We start from the raw sequence: 9,501 nt of genomic DNA on the forward strand, positions 1-9,501 counted from the left end.
ATAGTAGACTTGCTCGGATTCAGATATTCGCAGGAGACTTGAGGTATAGCTGCATGGCATTCGTAGTTCTGAAGTCCCCTTCCACTTTATCATAACTGTGTATTTCCTTCAGACAACTTTATTTTCATTCAGACCTTTATTTGTATTATTCTAGTAGCTCGTGCACTTGTGACATTAGTTCCGGGATGGTATTTAGACATCGCTATTATTATGGATTATTCACTTGATTTCAGATTTTATTTCCGCATTTGTTTCTTTGTTATTAATTAATTTAAAATAGTTTAAAATGGCTAATATTATTCTAACATTGGTTTGCCTAGCAAGTGAAATGTTAGGCGCCATCACGGTCCCAAAGGTGGAAATTTCGGGTCGTGGCATTTATTATCAGAGCACTAGGTTATATAGGTCTCACGAGTCACGAGCAAGCTTAGTAGAGTATGAAGGATCGATACGGAGACGTCTGTACTTATCTTTCAAAGGCTACAGAGTTTAGGAATAATTCCACTTCTTTCATTCCTTATCGTGCGACATTGATTTAGCTTTAAACATATATCTCATATTCTTTTGTATCCACTCGTGTATGACATTTCGCACTCACTATCAATTGTGCGTCGACGGTTCGTGATGCCGTAGATGGACTACGAGGGAGCCAAAGATGCTCAAACATTGCCTCAAAGTGTGGTTCCGACTCAAGATGTAGACGTATTGAGAGATCACCCAGTGAATCACGTGGGGGGTGCAACGGACCTTGGCATCTGGTTTATTTATACGAGCTGTGAAGGTTAATATTATGGATCATCAGACGTGGTGGACTATGACTTCGCGCCGAGTAGGGGAGTCCATTATCAATGGATGGATTGCGGGGTCATGTGTTATATCGGTTTTGGCCTGAAATATATATATATATATGGTACTGAAAGGTTCCCCACATGTTTAAGGCCTGAGATTTTGTAGAGGATAAGGTTGGGACTTGTGGTATGTCCGCCTACTTAATAATCCTATACTTCAGTACCAAAGGAGTTAGAGAAACAACTTTAAATTTACAGAAAGTCTACTCAGCGTGGACGTCATGGTTGCGGATTTTGGGGTGCTTCGGAGGAAGTACAGTGGTTGACAAGATTTTGGACTATGTGGTTCGTGCTAGGATTTTTCTATATGGAGCTCTACTTTTGTCATCGTTGTGTATAAATAGGGCTAAGGATTACCCCAAAGAAGAATCGAAGAGTATATTAAGAAATGGGTCAGCTCAACAGTGTTGAGTCAGCATAACAAAAGAAGAAATTGGCCTTGGGTGAGATAATTCTCCACAGGTGTTCGTGGCAAGCCTATGAAGAGGGCAGACCAGCCAATGCAACACCGCCCACTTAGCTCAGTTCTCAGAAACGCTTTTGAAAGAGTTTGTTTCCCGGACTCTCTATAATACGTGGCGCATAGGGTTTGAATGATTGCGTTAGCTTGTGATTCAGAATTGAGGCCGAGATCTTCGCATTTTAATATAAATTGATATGTTTAAACAGGGCTACAAGCTACGGCGAAAGTTATATAAGGACGAGATCCTTGTGAGGAAAATTCTTGTGTTTAAGTTCTCCCTTGTGAAATTAAATTTGTACTATAGTAATAATAGGGAGTCATTCTTGTTAGGCTTATTTAAAAATTCTTGTATGAAATTATCTATGCATACTTGCCAAATTCGTGTTATAATTATTGAGTTTTAACCTACGAGATAGGTGCCCGTCCAGGTGGCATTAAATGTGACTCGTTAATTCGGGTAAATAATTATGAGATCTTTATGTCTCGAATCTCGTTATCAGTATTGTGAAGGTTTGAAATGAGATTTTTGTTAACATGAAGTTAATTGACGATTCTGTAATTGATTATGAACAACTATTAAGACCAGATTGACCCAGAAGGGTGTCCCATTCAGATGGTCAGACGAGTGTGAGTTGAGCTTTCAGAAGCTCAAGACTGCGTTGACTACAGCGCTAGTGTTGGTATTACCCACAGGTTCAGGATCTTATACGGTGTATTATGATGCATCTCGTGTTAGGTTTGGTGCAGTATTGATGCAAGATGGCATGGTGATTGCATATGCGTCATGACAGTTGAAAGTTCACGAGAAGAATTATCTTGTTCATGACTTAGAATTGGCAGCCATTGTTCATGCGCTGAAGATTTGGAGGCATTACCTTTACTGTGTGTAACGATCCGGCCGGTCGTTTTGAGTATTACAACCTTGCTTTCCCCTTTACTGCTCAAATTGTACTTTACAATTATTGTGTGAATTGCCGGGGTAAATGGTTCGGGTCCGGTGAGGTTTTGGAATGAATTGGAACACTTAGTTCTAAGGTTTAAAGCTTAAGTTAAAATAGTGACCGGATGTCGACTTTTGTGTAAACAACCCCGAAATGGAGTTTTGATGATTCCAATAGCTCTGTATGGTAATTTTGGACTTAGGAGCGTGTACGGAAAATTATTTAGAAGTATGTTGTGGAATTTGGCTTGAAATGTCGAAAGTTAAATTTTTGAAAAGTTTGACTGGGGGTTGACTTTTTGATATCATGGTCGGAACCCAATTCTGTAAATTTGAATAGGTCTGTAATGTGAAATGTGACTTGTGTGCAAAATTTGAAATCAATCGGACGTGATTTGATAGGTTTCGGCATCGTTTGTAGAATTTGGAAATTTCAAAATTTATTAGGCTTGAATCCGTATGTAATTCATATTTTTGAGGTTGTTTGAGGTGATTTGAGACCTCGAGTAGGTTCGTGGTGTGTTTTAGGACTTGTTGGTGTATTTGGACAGGGTCCCGAGTGGCTCGGGTGAGATTCGGATGGTTAACGGATCAAATTCAACTGGAAATATTTCTGGAACTGCTGCCTACTGGTGTGATCGCACCTGCGAAACTTTTGATCGCAGGTGTGAAGCCGCATGTGTGCGAGATCAGTCGCAGAAGCAGACAAGAGTGGGACTGGGCAGTGCTCGCAGGTGCGAGGAATTTGCCGCATCTGCGAGGCCGCAGGTGCGAAGGTGTTGGCTCAGATGCGGACTGGGCTTGGCCTGGGGCGAACGCAGGTGCGAAGGGTTTGCGCATCTGCGAGCCCGCAGATGCGAGAAGGGTGCCGCAGATGCGAGGTTTTGAGAGTTTGGCATTGTCCGCAGGCGCGCAATTTGTTCCGCAAATGCGGATGCGCAGGTGCGAGCCCAGGCACCGCATGTGCGGAAATGCCTGGACAATGTTTAAAACGAGGGTTCTGAGAATTTTTCTCATTTTCGGATTTTGGAGCACGGTTTGGGCGATTTTGGAGAGGAAATTTTCCACACAACTTGGGGTAAGTGTTCTTAACTCCCTTGTGATTATATTCCATGAATTAATCTTCATTTTTGGTGTAAGATTATTGAATCTTCAAGAGAAATAGAAGAAAATTTCTATAATATCACAAAATGAATATTTTAAGTTTGAATGCCGATTTGGAGTCGAATTTGAGTGAAATTAGTATGGTAGAACTTGTAATTTTATGGGTTGTCGTATTTTGTGAGTTTAGTCAGATTTCGAGACGTGGGCCCCACGGGTGATTTTTGGGGCGTAATTTCGGATTTTTATGGATAATATTAGCATTTTGATATGGAATTAATTCCTATTAATTGTGTGGAATGAATCAAATTAATTGTTACTAGATTCGAGCCGTTCGGGAGTTGATACGTGCGTAATGAGATTTTTGGAGCATTGTTTAGCTTGCTCGACATTTGGATTCGGCTTGTTCGAGGTAAGTAACTCTTCTAATCTTGGAGTTGAGGGTATAAATCCTGAATATATGTATTTTGTGAATTGTTGGGAGGTGATGCACATGCTAGGTGACGGGCGTGTGGGCGTGCATTATAGAAATTATGACATAATTATTTTTGTGAAATTTTATAGTTAAATAATCTTGGCATTTTCCATGAGGTTTTATGTGTTAAAGAAATTGAGCTGAAAAGCATATTAAAAATCATGTTGAGGCTATGTGCCAGTATTATTGGGACCCACAGAGGTCATATTGCTGTGAATTATTGTGTTAAATTGAAAATTCATACTCAGTCATATTCATTTCATTGCATATCATAACTCAGTTTTATGACTCTATTTTGATGCATATAAATAATCATTTTGGGTTATTTTTCATGACATTGTCAGCCCGAGAGATTGGAGAGATTGATGATTGAGTGAGGCCGAGGGCCTGATTTGAGAGGATATTTATGGGATCGGGCTGCACGCCGCAGCATGTTGCATATTTATGGGATCGGGATGCACGTTGCCGCCTACAACATACTTTATTATTATAGCACGTGAGTTGTCCGTGCAACACGTGAGTTGTCTATGCAGATTATAGCGCTTGGGCTAAAGGATCCCCTCTGGAGTCTGTATACACCCCCAGTGAGCGTAGGTACCTACTGATTGCGAGTGCCGAGTGCTGAGTGACTGGGAGGCATGAGTGATTGTGAGGTATGCCCGAGTGGCAAGAGTGATAGTGAGTTATGCCCGAGTGGCAATAGTGATTGTGAGGTATGCCCGAGTGGCACGAGTGACTGTGAGGTTTGCCCGGGGGCTGTATATGAGTGATGTTCTACCCGAGGGGTTGTTTATGATTTTATCATTGAGTTGCATCGCATTGGCATGCACACATGACATACAGGCATAGAGATGTATTTCCTCGTGTTGTACTGCATCACATTATTCATGATTTTTCACACATTTTTTACAGATGGGCATAGTGATGCATTTGTTTTTACACGGGTTACCCGGAAGGAAAATGAAACATCTTATTTATTATTGACAAGATTTTAGGAGAAATTTATTGTTTTAAAACTATTCATATTTTTGGCAACTCCAGCAAACGATTTGGATTTTCACTGATGTATTTGAAAGGAAGAACTATTATTTTTGAAATCATGATTTGGCTGAGCATTTTATCTCTGAGTTACTTCTGGTATTATTTGCTTTATTTTATTATGGACTGTTGTGGACTATTGGTTATGGACCCGACCTTGATAGAAGCTTGTCACTACTTTCAACCTACGACTAGGTTTGTTACTTACTCAGTACATGGGGTCGGTTGTACCGATACTACACTTCTGCACATTGCGTGCAGATGTTGGCTGTTGTTGATGCTGTGCTTGATGGTTGCGGGACTTGAAGATGTACCTACGTTCCTGTTGTAGCTGCCTCTTGTTCAAGGTAGCCTTAGATTTATAAAAGCTCTGCTTATGTATTATTCAAACAGACTATGTATTTATTTCATTTCCGCTTTGTGTACTCTATTCTTAGAAGCTCATGATATGTACTACCGGTTATTGGGGATTGTACAAGATTAAGACCTTTATTCACTTAAATTGCTTTAATAGTTATTATTGAAATTGTATAGTTGGTAATTGGCTTACCTAACAGGATGGGTTAGGTACCATCACTACTAGTTAAATTTTGGGTCGTGACACTGTATCTCGTGTGAGGTATTTACTGATCATCGTAGCCTTTAGTATTTGTTCAAACAAAAAGATCACAATTTGAGGCAGAGAAGATAGTTGGAGCTATTGAAGGACTATGATATCACCATTTTGTATCACCCCGGAAAGGCCAATGTGGTGGCCGATGCTTTGAGTAGAAAGGTTGTGAGTATGGGTAGCCTTGCGTATATTCCGGTTGGTGAGAGGTCGTTAGTTGAAGATGTTCAGACTTTGGCCAATCAATTCATGAGGTTAGATGTTTCAGAACCCAGTTGGGTTCTAGCCTACACAGTCGCTCGGTCTTCTTTATATGAGCGCATCAGAGAGCGACAGTATGACGATCCTCATTTGCTTGTCCTTAGGGGACACGGTGCAGCACGATGGTGCCAAACAGGTTGATGTGGGAGATAATGGAGTTCTGCGATGCAGGGTCGTATTTGTGTTCCTAATGTGGATGGGCTTCGTGAATTAATTCTTGAAGAGGCCCACAGTTCCCGGTATTCTATTCATCTGGGTGCCGCCAAAAATGTATCAAGATTTATGGCAACATTATTGGTAGAGTAGAATGAAAAAGGATATAGTTGCATATGTAGCTCGGTGTCTGAATTGTCAGCAAGTTAAGTACGAGCATCAGAGACCTGGTGGTTTGCTTCAGAAGTTAGAAATTCCTGAGTGGAAGTGGGAGCGTATCACTATGGATTTTATTGTTGGACTCCCACGAACTCAGAGAAAGTTTGACGCAGTATGGGTCATTATGGACAGGTTGACCAAGTCAACACATTTCATTCCAGTAGCAGTTACCTATTCTTCAAAGCGGTTAGCGGAGATTTACATCCGCGAGATTGTCCGCCTTCACGGTGTTCCCGTGTCTATCATTTCTGATTGAGGTACACAGTTCACCTCGCACTTCCGGAGGGCTGTACAGCGTGAGTTAGGCACGAGGGTTGATTTGAGTACATCATTTCATCCACAGACAAACTGACAGCCAAAATGCACTATTCAGATATTGGAAGATATGTTTCGCGCTTGTGTTATAGACTTTGGACGTTCTTGGGATCAGTTCTTTCCACTTGTGGAGTTTGCCTATAATAATAGCTACCAGTCGAGCATTCGTATGGCTCCATATGAAGCATTATACGGGAGGCGATGTCGTTCGCCAGTTGGCTGGTTTGAACCGGGAGAGGCTCGATTGTTGGGTACCGATTTGGTACAGGATGCCTTGGATAAGGTCAAGATTATTCATAATCGATATCGCACAGCTCAGTCTAGGCAAAAGAGTTATGACGGCCGTGAAGTTCGTGACATTGCATTCATGGTTGGAGAAAGAGTATTGCTCCGAGTTTTACCTATGAAAGGTGTAATGAGATTCAGAAAGAAGGGCAAGTTCAGCCCTAGGTATATTGGGCCCTTTGAAATTCTTGAAAGGGTGGGTGAAGTAGCCTACATGCTTGCACTACCACCTAGTTTATCAGCAGTTCATCCGGTGTTCCATGTGTCTATGCTCCGAAATTATCATGGTGATCCATCCCATGTATTAGATTTCAGCTCAGTCCAATTGGACAGAGATTTGACTTATTAAGAGGAGCCGGTTGATATTCTAGCCCGGCGGGTTCGACAGCTGAGGTCTAAGAGTTATCCTTCAGTTCGGGTGTAATGGAGAGGTCAGCCGGTAGAAGCATCTACCTGGGAGTCCGAGTCGGACATGCGGAGTAAATATCCATGCCTCTTCACCAACTTAGGTACTTTTCTAATTTCGTTCGAGGACGAATATTTGTTTTAGAGGTGGACAATGTGATGACCCAAAAATGTCATCTTTAATTTAAATGTTCATTTATGTGTTCTATGAAGATGTTGAGAACTTACTTGCTATGAGTTACGTATAACCTGAATAGTTGATGTTAATGGCGTTCCTTTTCTAGTAATATATTGCTTATGATGCCACTGTTAGTATTGTTTTCATGTTGTGTTACGTTGATTGGATTATGTATGTGTTGTTAGGATTGGTTTCTAGGATTCTCGGGCAGGTGGATAGGCCCAGTTACAAAGGAAACTCTGGCAAAATTTTTGGAAATTTTGGAAGTTAGTAAAAATTCGGGAAATTGAAATGGGTAAAAGAAGAGATAAGTTATGTGATGTGTTTGTGGAGGACTCTAATTCTCATTCGAGGATGAATGATCCTAAGCAGGAGAGAATGTAATGCCCCGTAAACTTTCGCCAATAAATTTAAGGTTTCGTGGTACCAAGGTAGGCTAATGTATTGTATTTTCGGACTTATTGGGTTGAACAGTGCGTTAGGGAGTTGAATCATTTCGACCTCGCGAAGCCAGGTCTGTAGCGCGCTAGACCGTGCTATATCCCTCGCGAAGCCTGGTATTTAGCTTGCTATAGAGCTCGCGAAGCCTGGTATTTATTTCACTACAGAGCTCGCGAAGCCTGGTCTGTAGCTCGCTACAGAGCGTGCCTAGCCTAGTCTGTAGCCCGGTCCGAAATTTGAAGAGTTTTTATAACCCGACCCTCATTTCATTTAACTCGTTTAGGTTTCATATTTTGGGTATTTTCTGGTGTTTTAGAGAGAGGGGAGAACGATTCTAGAGAGAGGAAAGGAAGGGCTAAGGATTTCACTACTCTACCTTGAATCAAACCTTGAAATCGCATTAAAGGGTTGCTAGAGCTTCAAAGAGGTAAGAATTTCTTTCCCCAATCCTTCAATTTCAAATCCAACTAGAAATCTTCAAAGACTTTAATTGAGGATTTGAAAGGCAAACCGATATCGGAATTCGATAATGTTTGTATGGTTGAACTCGTATCGGAACTGGTGTTCGGATTTCGTGAGTTTTTCGGGATTCGAGACGTGGGTCCCACTGTCGATTTTTAAGATAAATTTTGGAGTTTAATCCAAAAAATTAGTAATTTCATATGGAATTAATTCCTACGGTTTGTATTGAGTATATTGAATTGTTTGTGAATAGATTTAAAGCTTTCGTACACTAATTCGCGAGGCAAATATTTATTGGAATCTTGAATCTGGTTGCAAAGCGAGGTAAGTGTCGTGGTTAACCTTGACTTGAGGGAATAGAACCCTTAAATTAATTGTTAATAGAATTTCATGTGTAATGACGTATAGGCGAGATGACGAGTGCCTATACGTCGTCAAGTTAATTATTTGCATAATTACTTGAAAAATCATAAATCGTTTTAAATCATGAATTAATTAGTATATTAATTGTTTCTCTCATATTCCTTGCTCAATATCATGCCTTGAATCCATGTTATAATTGCTACATGCTTATTTGATTTATGTGACTTAATTGCTACTTGACATTTCGCATACTAATTATTAAAATGCCTATTTCATCCTTAATTTCCATAATTAATTGCTACTTGTCATTACTTGTTTCCTAAATAAATCATAATAATTGTATGCTTTGTTGCCTAATAATTTCTTATTAAATGTGGTATTTATTGGAGTATTTTTACATTTAAAAGTTGTTTATTTATATTGTTGGAGCGGGTTGCACGCCGCAACAGATTTATTTTTAAGTCTCTATTGTTGGAACGGGTTGCACGCTGCAACTGAATTTAATTGAAAGATTATATTGTTGGATTAGGTTGCACGCCGCAACTGATTTATTTTTAAGTTTATATTGTTGAAGCGGGTTGCACGCCGCAACGAATTTATTTTTAAGTTTATATTATTGGAGCGGGTTGTGTGCCGCCACGGAAATAAATTCAGGGATTATGACTACTAAATTGACTTCAATTTTTTATATGATTTACTGATATTACTTCTATTCCTGTTATTATTATTATTTATGTGTACAGGTTAATGTAAGCGACATGTCTTAGCCTCGTCACTACTTCGTCGAGGTTAGGCTCGGCACTTATAGAGTACATGGGGTCGGTTGTACTCATACTACACTCTGCACTCCTTGTGCAGATACCGGAGTTGATCCTAGCAGCGCACAGTAGACTTTCTCGGATTCACCTATTCGCATGAGACTTGAGGTATAGCTGCATGGCGTT

The sequence above is a fragment of the Nicotiana tabacum genome, chromosome 15 (assembly GCF_000715075.1).
Source record: "Nicotiana tabacum cultivar K326 chromosome 15, ASM71507v2, whole genome shotgun sequence".
NCBI lineage: Eukaryota > Viridiplantae > Streptophyta > Magnoliopsida > Solanales > Solanaceae > Nicotiana > Nicotiana tabacum.